This window comes from Poecile atricapillus, chromosome 13 (genome assembly GCF_030490865.1).
Source record: "Poecile atricapillus isolate bPoeAtr1 chromosome 13, bPoeAtr1.hap1, whole genome shotgun sequence".
Classification (NCBI taxonomy): domain Eukaryota; kingdom Metazoa; phylum Chordata; class Aves; order Passeriformes; family Paridae; genus Poecile; species Poecile atricapillus.
Window position 1 is genome coordinate 15,232,420 of NC_081261.1, and position 17,196 is coordinate 15,249,615.

Sequence of the window (17,196 nt, forward strand, 5' to 3'; positions counted from 1 at the left end):
AAATGCTCCCATCTCGCTGCATTTCTGCCTCCTTGTCCCCGTTTTGCTGTTGTTGCTGCCTGCCTGACACCTGTGTGCCCTGGATGAGCTGCTGCCTTGCTAATGAGCTGCAGCATCTCGCTCAGGGTCCTGCTCACCCTCGGAGCACAGGGACTCTCCAGGCTCATGCCTTTAGCTCAGCCCCACGGTTTCAATCTCTGCCAAGAGAAATGGAAGAATCTGGTGCAGCCAGGCCTGGAAAAAACAGCAGGGACAGACTCTGGTTAACCCTTTCTGCGCTGCTCCTCTCTCCTGCCTTCCCACGCACAGGGAACCCTCGGGCTTCACATCCCTCCTTCCCACACCCCAGTCCATCCGCATTTCCCTACCTCTGGGGAAAAAACAGCTTTTCTCGTGAGACTGCCCAGAATACGCAAGGAGCGAGTATTCCCACGGCACTTGAATGCGTGCCCCCTTTGATGGCGGGAGGGCAAAGGGCAGAGATCTGGGAAAAGAAAATCACTTAAAAAAAAAAAAAAAAGGGAGAAAGAAGACAGAGAGAGGGGGAAAAAAATAAATTAAAGCAATTCAGGCAGGAGCTTTCCTCAACCTCTATAAAATACAGTTCACGTTTCCTGCGAGCCTGGGGCGCAGATCACATTCGACGTGAGGTGCTTTACCCAGCCCCGGTGTAAATTCCGGAGCCTCGCATCTGCATGGCGTGATGGGGAAAAGCTTAAGAGGGGCCCGGGGAGCTGCAGAGGAGGCGGCTGAGCCTATCTGGCTACCGCAGGGGCTGTCGATGCACAGACATTCCAAGGCTATTTGTGAAGGTGAAATGGTCTGTAAAGATTCCAGGACACCATGTGGCAGGATGGTTAGCTGGGCTTCTCCTCCGGTGTTTGCACAGCGCTGCCGGGCTGGAGAGAGGCTGTGTGTGCAGAATGCCTCGCGGTGATTAGAGCATCTGCAAATTTCAGCTTAATACGCGGCATAATGAGACACGGAATATTATTAGCCTGCAGCCATCCCCCCGCCCCAGCGGCGATCTGCAGCTCGAGCTGCTTTCCCCTTCTCGCCGGGGAGGATGCTCGCCCGGAGCCCGCGGCAGCTCCCCGGCCACCCGGGACCGGCAGGCACCGAGGATTTGCACTTTGCCTTATGTAAAATGAGGCTGTGCTGTCCTCCCCCCTGGCTGTGCACACCAGGCCCTGCTCCACGGGCTCCTTCTGCAGTGCCCTGAACCACAGGCAGCTGCTGGAGGGGAGCAGCTTCAGCTCCCAAAGCTTGGGTCAGCTCCCCAGGCCATGAGAACTGGTTTGGTGGATGCCACCCACCAAAAAGAGGAGCTGGGAGGGCTCAGGGAGTGCCCAGGCTGCACAAGGAGCAGTGCTGGGAAGCAAGAGCAAGGTTTTGTTTGACAGGCAGTGACACACACATGGGGTGACCCTTGGTGAGAAGGGCTGTGTGGGGATGCTGGGCCTGCTGGCAGTGGGTGTGCACACAGATCCATCCCCAGCCAGCTCTGAGCTCTCCCCTCGATCCCAGCCCCTGGCAGGACTCTGTAACCCCAGCTCACACAGGTCCTGCTGCACTGCCCAATGGCAGCCAGGAATGCCCCAGATATCGCCACCCTGAGATGGAGGGAGCTGCTGGGCAGTGGCAGAAGGTGCCTAGTGCAGCGGGGGGTGACATGAGGGGGCTGTTGGGGTCCTGGTCTGGGTGTGAAGCTCAGGGAAATCCTCAGTGTGGGTCTGCATTCAGACAGGAGCAGCCCAGTGACTGCCCCGGGTCTTGGGGCAGCACCAGCCCTGGCCTGGGGTGATGGTGAGAAGAGTGGGGCTGTGGGGGGGTGTGGGGAGCGCAGGGTGGGCAGGGTCAGCAGCCCACGTGCCTGGCGAGTGCATGCATGTGTGTGTTCACATGCACAGAGGTAACAGCTGGGGTTACAGGGTCCTGCCAGGGGCTGGGATCGAGGGGAGAGCTCAGAGCTGGCTGGGGATGGATCTGTGTGCACACCCACTGCCAGCAGGCCCAGCATCCCCACACAGCCCTTCTCACCAAGGGTCACCCCATGTGTGTGTCACTGCCTGTCAAACAAAACCATGCTCTTGCTTCCCAGCACTGCTCCTTGTGCAGCCTGGGCACACCCTGAGCCCTCCCAGCACCTCTTTTCCTGTGTTTGTGTGTGTGTAAATTGTGTGCAGGTACATTGTACCCTGGAATACACTGTGTGTGTGTGTGTGTGTAAATTGTGTGCAGGTACATTGTACCCTGGAATACACTCTGTGTGTCTGTGTGTCTGTGTGTGTGTGTGTGTGTGTGTGTGTAAATTGTGTGCAGGTACATTGTACCCTGGAATACACTCTGTGTGTGTGTGTGTGTGTGTGTGTGTGTGTGTGTTTGTGTGTGTGTAAATTGTGTGCAGGTACGTTGTACCCTGGAATACACACTCTGTGTGTGTGTGTGTCTGTGTGTGTGTCTGTGTGTGTGTGTGTCTGTGTGTGTGTGTGTGTGTCTCTGTGTGTGTGTGTGTGTGTGTGTGTAAATTGTGTGCAGGTACATTGTACCCTGAAATACACATTCTGTGTGTGTGTTCACAGGCTGTGTCACAGCGAATGAGCCCGTGGCAGGGACAGTGCAGGGACCTGTGCAGGCTGCAGGCCGGTGTGACAGGATGTGTGTGGGGTCTGTGTGTGCTGAGGCTCGTACCACATCCAGACAGACACCAGGCAGGGCCAACCCCTGCTCCATGGACTTGCTGGCACCAGGGACACGCGTGAGGCACAGGAGGTCGTGTCCCTGGAGCTGCTTCCTTGTTCCTGGCAGTGACAGCACAGGCCAGGGCTGGCTCTGCTGCCCCAGGGTTTCCCCCACGCAGCCTCTCCCTCCTCCCTGTGCTGACCCACGGGGCTGTGTGACCTTGGCACTGCCACCGAGTGCAACCTTCCCGAGTTTGGCCTGGGCTGTTTCTCAGTGACATCAGCTCCCCTGCCTGCTTCAGAACTGGCATTTGCTGCCACAGGTATGACAGTGACAGCTACAGCCAAGGGCTTCCTCCTCTCTGAGATGCTTGGAGCCACCTGAATCCCTCATGCTCAGCTCTTACCCCGCTGTGGATAGGTTTTTTTAAAGCAAAGTCCAGGGGAGGCATCACGACAGCAGAGCTGTTCTGGACCCTGTTAAACTAACACTAACTGCCACCATGGTTAATCTGTAGCAAGGTCGAACTCACAAATCGGCAGGTTAGCTTCAGTTCCAGACTGAAATTAGATCATCAATTAGTTAAATCATCACTTTGATACAGAAAGAAAACTGGAGAGGACCCAGTCCTCATAAATCCTGCGGAAGCCTCTGAGAAAGGGGCTCTGTATTTTATTTGGAAGAATTTGAATGAAGAAATTCGGATCCAAAACTTATCACCCACTGCCTAAGGCATAACCCCCAAGCTGAGCTGGGTGCTGCCGTGCCCATTGTGTCCCCAGCAGACGTCACAGCTCAGCATTAACCTCTGCTTCAATAACCAGGGGTTGGAGGCTTCCCATATACCAGAATTGACTGATGACTATTTCAAGTTTCTTAGGACTTTGAAACCCAAACCCCACTTTAATTTTATGAGTAATTTTATGGGACAATCTTTAGGGCTGTGAAAGCTGGAAACTTCTCCTTCAGGTGCCTTGACCTTATGGCTGCTCAACTACCCGTGCAAGAGCCCCTCTCCACTTTCATCTGATCACCCTTGAATTCAGAGCTATAAAAAGGATGGGCTGTCTCCCAGCTAATAAAAATAGGAAAAAAGGGAGAGGCAAAGCCAAAGATAAAGGTGTCGTGAGCCCTCCCCTCCTGCAGTCTGGGACGTCCTGGAGCAGGGACTGGTGTCTGAATCAGCAAGCAGATGGTGAAGTCCTTCAGGCACGGAGCTGCTGGCTGCTGGCTGCCCAGGGGCTCGCACTGCCTGCTCACTCCCAGGTGGGGTGGGATGCAGAGCTTGCAGGGTGTGTGGTGCAGGGCTCCTGAGTCAGGGGGCAGCTTAACAGGGTCTTCATCACTATGGGATACATGTGGGCTAAAGGAAGACCGGGCTCCTGGCCTGAATAACTCCTGAATTGCCAAGCTCCAGCTCTGCTGGGGTCTCAGGGCCTCCTCCCATGCAGTTAAGAGTGTGTGTCCATGTGTTTCTCCATGTACCTTCAAGGAGGGGACACTGAACGGGGAGAAAATGCAGATATGCAAATGGAAGCAGGGCAAGACTTGGCTCCAGCCACAAGGGAGGTTTAATCTTTTTAATCTTTTTAATCTGTTCTTCATCTTCCAGAATTGTCCACACATCAGGGTGCTCAATTTAGTGCCAGGTGCAGGTTTACAGAATGGGGGCTTGTCCCCCTCTGGCAGTCATCAGGACCTGGCACAGGCACCTCTGGGTCTTGCTTGCTCCCAGATAATCAGTTCCAGCATTACTTCCCCATCTCTGGCATCCATGAGCAGACACAGACTGCATTCCCCAGCCTTTGCTCATTCTTTGCAGTTGACTCTGGCATTACATCCACCGACAAGTCACATCCACTGGCAACTTCTCCTCCACTTCTCCAAGAAGGAACCTAAAAATGCAAATGCTCCCTTCGCCCCAAATCTGCTCTCCACAGAGGGGCTCGGCAACGTCTCTGACAACAACCAGCAACGTGTCATTTGTTTTTATTACTCTAGGAGGGCAAGCTGCTGTGCGTGACCAAGGAAACCGAGAGCGGGCTGCCCTTGTGAACTTGCTGAGTGCCTGATGGAGATCGGGAGGAGAAGAGAGCTGGGGGAGTAGGAAAAACATTACTTCTCTCCTGCTTGTTGGCCGAGGCAAGATTGATTGACTGTATTGGCAATAGCATAGCACGCGTCAAGGTAGGCACGAAATTGTGGCGAGCACTAGAAAACCACCAGCCGTGGGGATGAGCTTAATGTGAGGGAAGACATATGGGGTGGGTGCAGGTTCTGTGTTGAGCTGGGCAGCGGTGTGGCTCCCTGTGTCAGGGAAGGGAGAGGAGATGGGTCTGACATGGAGCACAGAGGTGTGTGGTGGCACTGGCTGGTCACTTGATAAAGCAGGGCAGGCCTCCTTCTGCCTCTCTTTTGATGTCTCCAGCATTTATAGCCAGTGCTAGAGAGAAAAGGACACTTCTAGCATGTAATTCACCTCCTCAAATCAGCCAAGAGGTGTGTCCAGCGGTTACTTCACAAAGCTTCCTCCCTTACCAGCTGAAGCCCTGCCCAGAAGATGAGATGCTCCCAGGCAAAGGGCAGGCCTAGGAGAGGACCTGAAGAGCTGGGAGGTGGCTGGGATGCACATTAGGGACGGTGCTGGGAAGTGGGAAAACACCACGGTACTGGCTCAAAGCCTGAGCAAGTGGCTCAGGTGGGTGGCCGTGGTCATATGGTGCTGTGCACAGGCCAGCTGGAGGGATGGCAGAGGACAAACCAAGGCAAGGGGCTGTGAGGAGGAGCTGGAGGTGTTTTATGGCAACATAAAATCAGTTTGGTACCAAGAGTTCAGTTTGGCATGACGGTGATGGCTCCAGTGCTATTTCCCACTGACAGATATTTCAACCAGAGTCATTTCCATAAAGGACATGGAAATTATTTTTTGGATAATTTTTTTTCTTTAGAAAGCCCCAAAAATCTGCCTCACGAATCACCTAAATTTGATGCTTTCAGCCTTCATTTTCCCAAAACTGAGGGGAAAAACATTCAGTTTAATGGGGAAGGTTAATGCAGCAGCACTTCCCTGCTGCTGACCTCCACCGTCTGAATTTCACCACATCCGAGACCGAGCGCACAGCACGGCAGCGGCGCAGGAAAGAGCCAGGGTGTTCAGGAGGCCAAGGGCATTTGGGTGGTGGGAGGCTGGTCTGGGAGCTCCCTGCCTGGGCGAGGAATGGCGTGAGTGGGGCCGGGGACCCGCGTGGCACAGCCGCTCCCTCCGCCTGCCTGTGCACTGCTGGCCCCGCAGCTTCCTCTGGCAACGCCTTGCGCAGGCTATTTTTATGCTGTGTGAAAAAGCGAGTCCTTCTGCGAGCTGAGGGAATGCGGCGTGGAGAGGGAAAGTGAATTAGCGAAGGTCACAGGCGGAATGTGGCTCTGCGCGCGGCTGGGGCAGAGCGCGGGGAGCTGGAGGGGATGGCAGGCTGGGCTGGGTGGAAAATGGTTGTGGAGCAGCTCCACGTTCCACCTCTGCCTTCCCAAGGAACATCCCAGCGTTGTGGCCCTGCCAGCACGGGGGAGCGAGCTGGCTGCGCGCTCCAACTCCTGCTCCTGCTGCTCGCGGGTGTTGGTGGAGCATCAGCCGCTCCACGGGCTGGAACCGGGGTTTACATACGGCATAAAAAGTAATGATCGCACTCTCCCGCTAAATCACACACAGCCAGGCTGGAAGTGGAAGCCGCTCTTGTCCTCAGTGGCAAAAGGTTCATACAAGGGAGAGCACAAATAGCTCGGAAAGGTGAGAAGCAGCCTTTTATCCCTGCTGGAATCACGAGGGGAGCAGTGCCCAGCACCACGGCCCCGGGACGTGGCCAAAACCCACATCCATTTCTGCGGCATCTCTCTCCCCACGCTCTTCCCGCTTCCTCTAAAGCAGCGGTTTTCCTGAGAGCAGCAGGGAAAGGTGAAAGCAGAAGATGCCCTGCCTGCACATCCCTGCCGGCAAATGGGAATTCGGGATCTGGACCACGCTTGGGCTTTCCTCACTTGGTTCAGCCAAGTGAAAAGTTGGCCATGGTGCTCCTCCCCTTGGCGCGGGGTTTGGAGCAGGGATGGGAGCCCAGGAAAGGGGAAGTGCAGATATCCCGCTGCTCCCGCTGCCACGAGCAGCTCCGTCCCGCAGCGCATCGCGTCAGGGTACCGCGGGGAGCCGGCGTGCTCCCGGCAGCCTCCTGCTTCTGGGGGACGCTGGAGGCACAGTTCCCATCACTTTCCCATCTCGGAGCAGATTTATGAGCCTCCCAAAAGCTCTCCTGAAGCCCTCCAGGAAGGCTGGGGCTGGGGGCTGGTGAGGGGGGGGCTGTTTGCAGGGAATTGTGAATCTACTTTCTTACACGGCTGCGTACCACTGTGCAACGGTAATCCCCTGAGCAGGGTGAAACGGAGGCCTAGCTACCATGACCTCCTCTGTAGGTTTCCATGGATACCATGTACTATAAATAAAAAAAGGAATTTCAAACCAGTTTTCAATCCTGCTTAGTGGGAATAGGAAACCTCTTTTGAATTTAGTTTCCTATCTCACCTTACGGGGGTTATTTTGCAGCCTGTTTGAAACAAATAATTACCCCTTCAGCCAGGAAATTACCACCAATCTTACCTATTTACTTCCAAACATTCAGCTAATTAGCACATTGGGGAGAGCTGCCTATTTGCACGCTGGAGATGGGAGGCTTAGTGTCTTTATTTTGGTGGTGCTGGGAGAAAGGACGCGGGGCCAAGGGTCAGCGAGGGGCGTCAGAGCCCTCCGAAAAAAAAAAATAATAAAGAGAGCAGGAGAGCTGTAAAACTCGAAACGCCGAGATGCCGTGTGAATTAGCGTGCGAGAAGCCCCGGCAAAAAAGGGAATATTACATCTGCATCCTTTTGCAATGAATCAGAGTCATGCTGCAGATTTTGTCTGGCATACTGGGTCTCTGGAGGATAGAAAATAATTTGGTCGCAGCAGTGGGAGGTGTGTGTGCGTGGAGAAGGGAGTTGCTTTCCAACAGCCTGCTGTGGTGAGAACATGCCTGACACTTCATTCCTTTCCAGTTAATGCAGCGAGGCCGGGAGGAAACTTAACCCTCTAATTGCTAAAGTGTACCGGGGACTTGGGAAAGTCCTTGGAAAGCAAACGGGGCTCCCGGGGTCGGTCTCCCCTGGCCCGGCACTGCTGGCAGACAGCTGAGGGATTTGCCCAAATGGCGGGTGGTGGGGGCAGGGGAAATGCTAATTTGAAACAGGCGCTGGCGAGCGGGCCCGGAGGACAGAGGGGTTGTGTTTGTCAGACCTCTGGGCTGGCAATGGGCCGGCCAAGTCCGGTCCGTCACAATGCTGGGCCTGAGCCAGCTGGACACGTGGTGGCTCACGGAGGGGTCTCATGAGCTGGAGTTCCCAAATGGTTCTGCTGCCCGAGCTCAGCGCCGTCGCTCCGTGATCCCGGCACTGAAAGACCCAAGTGCTTTCCATTATTTTTCCCATCACCACACTCATGCTATATCCCCCCAGCTCCCTACACGGCTCATGCTGCTGTGGCCACCCAGCACAGCCCTCATGGCGTGGTCCTGGCAGGGGTGACCCGCGACTTCCAACCAGATGAGGGAGGGAGAGGGGGAGGGAGGGAGGGAGGGCAGGTGAAGGATCCGTGAGCACAGCCCCATCTGCTGCAGCCCCATCCACCTGAGGCTGCCGGGGGCCTGCTCCTCGCTGCTGTCCCTCGGTGGTCCCTGGGAGGCTGTTCCCAGCAGGCACAGCTCCGTGTGTGAACCGGCTACCAGGAGTGCCCTGTCCCTTCACCTCCCGCAGCCCAGCAAGGCTCTCCCGCAAAGCACAGGGCTGGGAACGAGAGAGCATAAGCTCTCCACAGCTGGAAAGGAGGAGGAAGAGGAGGAGGAGGATGAGAGATGCACAAAGCACCTGGGGCTCAGCCAGAGCCTCGTGTGCAATTCGGGTAAGCTCTGCTCAAAGCTTGTCCATAGTGTTTAATAGCACAGGATGATCACGGGCATCTGACTTGGAGCCTGTTCTCTGCTGCCCTCCTAAAGCTCCTTATTAGCATTTCCAGGACATTGATGTTGTGCTCGGATATACGGGAAGGCGCTCATAAGTTACAGAGCAGCAATATATCAACGTTACAGAAGGGCCCATTTCAGCTTAATATCAGAGGCTGGGTTTTTTCTGGAGTCAGGTGTCTCCTTCCCATTGAAATTCAACAGGAGTTGGAGTTTGCTCCCAGGGCTTCTCTGAAAGTCCCAGACTTAATTAGTATTTATCTTAATTAGGGGGATGTTACCTGCTCTGGGAACCTCATGCTATCTGCTGTATTCATCCCCACAGCATTCTGGGAAAGGGCTCCCAGCCCTTTTTGCAGTGGGGGACTGAGACACATGGTGGCTGCTGCCGCCAGCCTGCTGCTCAGCACGGAGGAGAAGACATCTTCTGGGGGGCTGAGAGGGTCACAGCACTGCCTCCCTCCCTTTCTGGGTCGTGTTCTCTTGGGAGACCAGGTGAGAACATGCAGGAGACCAGAGGGAGGTTGCTTGACAGGTTGCAGCAGGAGGATGCTGAGCCCCTTTCGCCTGCCTGGGCCTCGGGGAGCATTTTCAGGGGGACCTGGGTGGACACGGAGGTGGCCCAGCCCTGGCAGTGCTCTGGAGCACCGCTGCTCGTTCACCATCTTCAGGCCAGGCCACAAATCGCAGGGTGGAGGATGGGAGGGTGGGGAAAGGAGAAAATCGGTGCTTTTTTTTTTAAAAAAATACCAAACCCACACACCCCAAAGTTACCGGCTTGGGAAGAGCTTAGAAACCTGATCTGGTCCGAGCCATAAACAGCCAAGAAGGACAAACCATGGGGCTCTCTTGGCAAGCGGAGTCTCACCCACACCCTCCTGCAGAGGCGGGGAGAGGCAAATGAGTCCAAACAGCTCCGAGGTCCTCTTGGCATGGACTTTCCAAGGGCAGAGAAGCTGAAATTTGAGCTCCTGCTGCCTGCCCTCGGCCCCTGCTGCTCCGCGGTGCCGGGAAGGATGGGGTTCCCCACCCTGGTATCCCTGTCCTCCCCTCCTGCCTGGCATGAGGGACGGGGTTAGGATTCCTAGCTGGGCTGGCAGCTTCAGGGAAGGGGTTTGGAACAGGAACAAGCCAGCTGTCCCTTGGCAGAGCCATCAAACACGGTGACCTCCCCCGCGGGGCTGCAGTGGGTGGGATGCCAGGCCTTGGGGGCTGGTGGTGCCGTGCAATGGGGACCTCCAGGGATGTCCTGGGGATGCTCAGGGGATGCAGATGCAGCATGACCCAGGGATTAGGGCAGTGGTGCCGACATGAAGAAAGAGAGGATGAACATCTCCCTCCTCCCTCTGGGAAAGCTGCCTCCAGGCAGAGCTGTGAGCCCGGGCAGGCTGTGCTGGCAGATGTCTCCAGGGGATCAGTCTTGCCCACAGGGCTTTGAGCCAAGGGCGCCATGGAGGAGATGGTGAAAGGCAGCAGAAAGCTCAAGGCTGGCCCATGGAGAATGCTGGGCAAGGCACAGGCAGTGCTGATGGCTGGACAGGGGCAGGAGAAAAGGGGCTCCTGAGAAGGGCAGGGGTGGGATGAGCCATGTGCAAACATCCACCAGCAGTGGCACAAGGAGCAGGGACAGCAGGAGGCTGAGAGCTGCCACATCTGCTGCCAAGTGCAGCTGTAGCTGACCTTAGGGACATTTTGGTGGTCTGGTGACCGGTGACTCTATCCAGGGCTCAGGGAAGATGTCTGAGCTGGGCTTGACTGCAGTGGTGCTGAGCATTCAGCTGCTCATCAGGAACTCAGGGAAGGGAAAGGAGGGGACATCTATTGCCTATCCTGGAGAGCAGGAGTGGTTTTCCAGATTTGTTTGTGAACTGTAGGGTTGCAGTTTGAGAAAGGGCTGGTGTGGAAAGGTCTCTTGAAGGGAAAAAATGTGGCTTAATGTTGAAGAGAAAGGAGGAATTAGTCACTGGGGGTGAATAGTCCCAAAATGCAAAATATTGCAGAAATTCCTTCATTGACCACTTGGTTCAAGACTTTGAACAGTTGTATCTCCCTTTACCACTCTGTTTTTTTCACTCACCCTGGAAGAAAATTGGCAAAAGTTTCATAAGGAAAGGGAAGCTCTCAGGAACTAAGGGCTGATGTTGAATGGCCTGATGAAAATTCCTGGAAATGTTAACATAGCAGAGCTTCAATTAGGAGCCATATCCTCACAAATAACATGGAAAGCTGTGTAAAGAGCATTCCTTCCAGGTCTCAGGGACAACAGGTGGCACTGAATTTAATACTACCATTAAACAACCTCTTTTATTCAGCCAGGAGAAATGTGGTGGCTGGAAAGATGGACGACTCCACCGTTTCATTCTGCTTCATGCAGAGCTACCATTACCTCGCTCGATATTTTATGGAAGGCTCGCCGGGCTGAGCCTGAAGGCTTCGAAATCATCGACAATGTGCTAATGTAAAGTTGCCTGAGCTTATGGAAGATTTTGAAGGCCTGGATTCCATGTGTTGAGACTGGCACCATATCAGAGGAACAGCTGAGTATATGGAGCAGGGAAGCTACGTGTAAGTTATCCAGCAAGGAGAGAATCCGCCTGGGGCTGCGATCCTGGGTGCTGTGATGGGGAGGGGAGGCAGCGGTCCCGGCTGGTCCTTCCTCACCGTGCACACAGGCTGGGGCTTTGCTCCACAAGAGCAAGATTATCCTGCTGCTGGTCACTGTCCTGGGCAGCTTTGTCCTGTTTATTGCAGCGATGCAGAGCTGTGTGATGGGATGGGATGCGTGTGGTGGGAAGCAGGAGCGTGTGCCTTCCCTCTGCTGTGGGACAGTGCTTTGGCTGCCATTACAAGTGCCAGCCTGCACAAGTGGCTCTGGGGCCACAGGGCAAGGGACAGGATATTTTAAAAAATCTAATTTAAGCTTGGCAAGCATTTTCCTCTCAAGAAGGTCATGTCTTTTTTAGAGTGCCCAGGAGAGAGGAGCTCCTGCCTGGAGGAGCTGCCTGGCCTGCTCAGAGGGAAAGATACTGGGCCAATGCCTTCAGCCACCACCTGGAAACCCCTTGGAGCCAGTGCTACAGGGATGAAATTTCCTTACCAGCTCCCAAGCTGCTCTGACGAAGATCCCAGGAATACCCTGATCTGCAGGGAGGTCCTGCCCCACCACCAGAGGTTTCATTCACCCATGTGGAGCAGAAATAATTGTCCCTCAGCTACCCAGGCTCACTGCCTGCCCCATTGCAGGAGGCACTAAAGCAGGAACAGCCAGGACAGAGCCCAGAACAGCTGGATGGATCTTGGTGGTGTCTGGAAGAGTTGGAACAATCCAGGCTCCCATCATGGGTGGTGCTGGCTCACCAGGATAGGCAAGGAGCTCACCAGGATGGGCAAGGAGCCCACAAGGATGGGCAGGGAGCCCACCAGGGTAGGAAGAGCTCACCAGGGTAGGAAGAGCTCACCATTTCTGAAGCCACATATGAAGAAGCAGTGGTGGCTGGAGGGTGCCTGGGAAGGGAGGAGTGGGTCTGCAAGCAAGGGGGACAAGCTTTTGTGACAAGTTTTGAACTCTTGCAGACATCACAATCCCACCCAAACTTTTTTCTGGGAACTCTGGAAGACTCCAGAATGGCACCATGATCAGCACAACTCTGCTGTTAGGGACAAGCTGAAGCTTTTGTCCTTCCTGGGTGAGTGAACAAGCTGAAAACTTTAGATACAGCCACCAGCATCCTTCCTTCTGGAGCAGGCCATCCCTGGCCACCAAGCCAGGCTGCTCCTTCCCCAGAGCAGTTTGTGGAATGAATTTTCACACTGGCCCAACGCAATTAGGCTAAAAGAGGTGCCTCACTCATCCGAGCTCTTTGGGAAGACTCCTGGGCTGGGGCTTTTGCTGTCCTTAGAAGGGGCCACCAGGATGTGTGAGTGGAAGTGAGAAATGAGATTTCCCGGGAATAATCCTCCTACATGAAACTCAGTGGCATCTGTGAAAAGGCTCGTGTGCACCAAGACAATCCACGTGAGGGAGCGTAGGGAGGTGTCTGGAGTGAGACCGTGTCCTATTAATTTGCTCAGAACTCGTGAGGGTCAGGTTCAGTGGGGTGTTCAGGCTGATCAGAGAGAGAGGCACGATGGGCCTGGGTCACACAGCTGAGCTCAGCACAGTACAGATCATGTCACAAACAGAGGCAGAGCCCAACCTGAGCCACTCTCTGCACTGAGAGCTCCTGAATTTGCTGCCACCTCCCAGGAACTGGGTTATTTTGTGACAACCCAACGAGGACCTCTGCTCGAGGAGCCCAGCAGTGACCAGAAAGGTGAATAAAAATAAGAGACTTCACGGGAGAGACTGCAGAGAAGGATGTCAGGAGTCTCACAAAGGCGTTAGGCAGGCGGGGGGTGTCGCGGTGACCTCGCCTGGAGCGCTGTGGGCAGGGCTGCACATCCCACCTCACAAATGACAGTCACAGGCACGGATCTGGAGGAGGGCTGGGAAAATAGCTCCAAGACTGGCAGACCCTGGGGCTTTTATATGCACAGGCTTGGGCCCATTTGGCTTACAAAGCTCTGGAAGCCCTAACTCCAGCTGGTTGTTTCTGGGGTGACTGGAGCCAAAGGCTTGCTCCAGGGTTTGGGGAAGTCAGCTGGACTTTGTTTGTCTGAATGTTCTGACCTGCAGTGACATGGGCTGGTTAAAACCTGACCAGAGATGCTCTGAAGTAGGAAACTCCCGCCTACATCAGACCAGGAAGGTGTTCCCAGCTCCATGCTGTGGGTCAGCATTGTGCTGTCTGTATTTCCTTTGGCATCTGTTAACAAGCCACTGCTAAACAGCGATAATCCTCCTGCTGCAAAAGCCCAGGTCTGAGTGCTTGCTGCAGCAGGATAATGTCCCCAGCTAGAGAGTGTGTCTGGAGCCCATGCAATGGCCCACTTAAATCCACGTGAGACTTGAGGGGTCCTGGCAAAGGAGCAACCTAAATCAAATTAGGAATACAGGGGGATGTTCCCATGGGCCAGTGCCTCGGAGTGAGCCCACAGGACTCGAAACAATGATGCTTCCTTTGCCATGGAACAGGAGAAACAGGTAATCCAGATTAGTTGCTAAATGCCTCCAGGAGGTAGGATTAGTAAAAAGAAGAGCCTGCAGCACTCAGCTGGCAGGATCTCACCAGCAAAAGGGCATGGCCATAAGGGTGCCTCTGCAAGTGTCTGCCTGGTCTTAGTGGGAGAATCATGGGAATGACCACGAGAAACTCTCCAAGGGCCACAGAAGTGATGTTCATGTGTACAGGAGATGTCTGGGAGTCTGTACCACCTCGGCTCTCACTCCAAACACCATGATTAAAGCACTGAGCTTACTAATTTTGGTGTTGTTTTGGCATAAAGCATTTGCTATATCAGTAGATGTTTGAATTCACACAGACAACATGAGCAATAAAACGGTATTTCATACGTCAGGTTTGTTTTCGCTTCAGAGAAGTGGTCAGAAATGGAAATTTCTGTTTAAAGACGTTTGAATTCCCAGTTATTTGGGTCCTACACAAGTCAGAAATTCTGATGAGCTTTCAGAGGCAAAGCTTCTGCCTTTCATGGGAGTAGATTGGCTCTGCACAACAGCAGTGCTGAGCAGCTGCTCAGGGTACCTGTTTTGACTCCATCCTTGGTTTATATTGGTATCTGACCATACCTTGTTCCTCTTCTCTCCCTGGGGCTTCTTTCCTCATCTGGAGAGCTCACTGAGCCTGGGTGATGGCAGATCCAAAGGAAGCCCCAACTAACCCCTGATCCTGGGGTGAACATGGCATCCCACTGTGGAAAACACCCCCTGGACATAGGGAGCAGCCTTAGAGACAAGATCTGTGCTATTTTCTCCAAAAACACAAAGCTCTGGAACATTGATTTGCTTCTACTGAAGCCATTGTTGCTTTTGAAGTAGCTCTACTGGAGGCAATGCTTGTGCCTCCAGGGCTTCCAAAAACTAGAGGAGGCAGCAAAAAAAAAAAAAAAATCAGTGGGGGTTTGGTGGAGGAGGTTTCTGAGCTGCCTTTCCCAGTGCTCTTGGCTGTTGATAGGAGTGTTTGGGGTTCCACGTACCCTGGTGAGGTGTGAGCACTTTGCCTCCATCAAAGGTGGTGAGAAACACCTGCAATACAGGGCTTGGGGAGTAGAAATAGAGGCCATGAGGTGTGAGGGTCAGTTTTCCCTCACAGGAAGGAGGTGAAGAGTCTGAGTCCTGATTCCTTTAGGCAGAATAAGCAAAGGGAGTGGGGGGTCACAGTAGGTCAGCAGTGTTTGTGTGGGAGCTGTGTGTGTGTTGGGGAACTGAGCAAATGGGGGAACCTCAGAATCAGGTGAGCAATACACCCAGCCAGTGCTGCACAGAGATCTGCCCCCTGTCCTATTGCCCCTCCCTGTTGGCATCAAGTGGTCAGGGATTGCAGAGTGCTAGTCCAGTCCTTTCCAGAGGGATGAGCTGCTGCAGGATTCTCTCTGATACATCCCTTCCCTGCTCCTTCCCTCCAGGCACAGCAGTGGTGAAGCCTCCAGAGCCTGATGGAGAACCAGAGCTTGTGCAAACCTGCTCTCTGTCCTTCCCAGCCAGTGTGATTTGGACTGGGACCTAACCCCAGCCGTCATCTCTGCCTGGGATAAAGGGAGTTTGTTTCTGCCTTAGCTCATTGCAGTATCTCCTGCTGGCAGACTTTCCAATTAGGGAGCCAAGTGGGAGTCAGGAGAGACCCCAGGGTGGATTTCACACTAACTCTGTATTTATATGTAAACCTGGATGCAGGGCTGAGCTGCTGAGAGTGGGAGCAGGAGCACCGAGGGGGAAGAGGCCAGCCCAGAGAACAGAGGTCTTTGCAGCTCTCATTTGCAGCGTGTGGGGGACAGAGCTGAGCGAGAGGCAAAGTCTGGCTCGTCTCTCCCACTGCTTCAGCTCATGGGCTCTTCCCAGACCCTGCTCGTGTCTCCCAGAATGGCACTTGAGCATCTTTGAGTGCTGGAGATGGCAAGTTCCCCCCTGGTGGCAGATTAGAGCATCCCTGTGTGCCCCAGTGGCCACCTGGAGCGCACACAGGGTGGGGTGCATGGCCTGGCTCCGGTGGGTTATGGGGTCTGGCCCTGCATGCTTCCACTCTTGCCCTTGGCATTGCAGTGCCCCAGGGCTGAGCCCCGAGTCTCTCTGCTGTACCCCGACACTGATGGTGCTTCTGGCCCCACAGAGGGCTCAGCAGAAGCTGACCAGCAAGGGAAACATGGGCAGAGGAAGGTGGCACACATGGACCACAGTCATGGGGCAGGGAGCAGCGGGTGCCCCAGGAGAGGCTGGAACACCTTCCCTCCCAGCCTTCCCCATTCCCTGCTCCTTCCCATTTCCATTGGGTGGGAGCCTTTCAAACTGCCAAAAAACCCCTGGCCTTCTTCTCTGTTTAAAAAAAAATATATATTAAAAAAATCTATATTTAATGAAGGCAAACAGATGTGAAGTCAAAACCAGGAGGGAGCAATTCTTCCCTGGCCAAAAAGGATCAAAGCGTTGCCCCCGTGGGCAGCCTGTGTGTGAGTGCCCACATTTGGGGGCAGTGAGTGCCCCCAAAAAGGCAGCTCCACACTGAACTGTTCTGGTCAGCGGGGCCTCTTTGCCAGGCTCACACAAGAGCTATTTTCCAGGTGCTGCTGCTGAGCTTTAAGGTGTGATTATGGCTGCACAAACAGTTCCACTGGCTCAGCTGCTCCCTCCCCTCCTTCCCTTTGTCTGGGAAAAGCAACGTCTCTCCAGCTAGTTTTTGCTGGCATCTGAGCTGGATGACAGCTCCTGGAGATCAAAACACAGCGTTGGTGGGTTGGTCACTGCAATGACAAGGTTTTTTTGGTCAGCTGGCTGGGTGCTGAGTTAAGCCAGGTGCTTTGTTAAGCTTGGTTTAGCTGGCTCGCTAAGCAAAGCACCTCTTGGGTGGGAACAAGGACATGCAGGCTCAGCACCTGGTTTCCAGCTCCTTGTTTTGCATCAGGGGAGTGTTTGCTACCTGGCCATGCTGTTCCTCACTGCAATAGGGGTAACAGGATTTCTTAGCTTGGCAGGTGTGCTGGGAAGATAAATTCAGCAATATTTGGAGGGTATCACAAGACTCCAGCTTTACTGCGAGCCACAGCATTTCTCATGCACACCACTGAACTGCAGCTACCTCTCATGAACAGGCAGAGCAGGAAGAGACACCTGTGGGGTGGCTGAGAAATCCAGGAAAAGATGAGCAGCACAGGGAATGTGAGCAGGGATTGCTCATTGTCCCTCCCAGACGAGAGGCAGGGGCATGAGGCAAAGGCAGTGACTTGAAGCAGATGGATGGAAGCAATTATTCAAGGAACGTGCTGTGGAACTCCTTAATAAAGGGCATCATGGCATTAGTGGGGATGCAAGATCATGGAAAAGGAACCCATGGAAAAGCCTGCACTCTGCAGACAGCATCTGGATCAGGAAGAC

At 54.2% G+C, this 17,196-nt stretch overlaps 1 long non-coding RNA gene across 2 annotated transcripts; it reads left to right on the plus strand.

Moving 5' to 3' along the window:
• The first annotated feature begins 2,134 nt into the window (after positions 1-2,134).
• On the plus strand, positions 2,135-14,075 carry LOC131584077 (uncharacterized). 2 transcript variants are annotated; one of them, XR_009278653.1, is made up of 4 exons: positions 2,135-4,869; positions 9,040-9,209; positions 11,027-11,279; positions 11,678-14,075. It is a non-coding gene; the product is annotated as an uncharacterized LOC131584077 (long non-coding RNA). The 2 variants fall into 2 exon arrangements; XR_009278654.1 differs by lacking the exon at positions 9,040-9,209.
• The last annotated feature ends 3,121 nt before the right edge of the window (positions 14,076-17,196 follow it).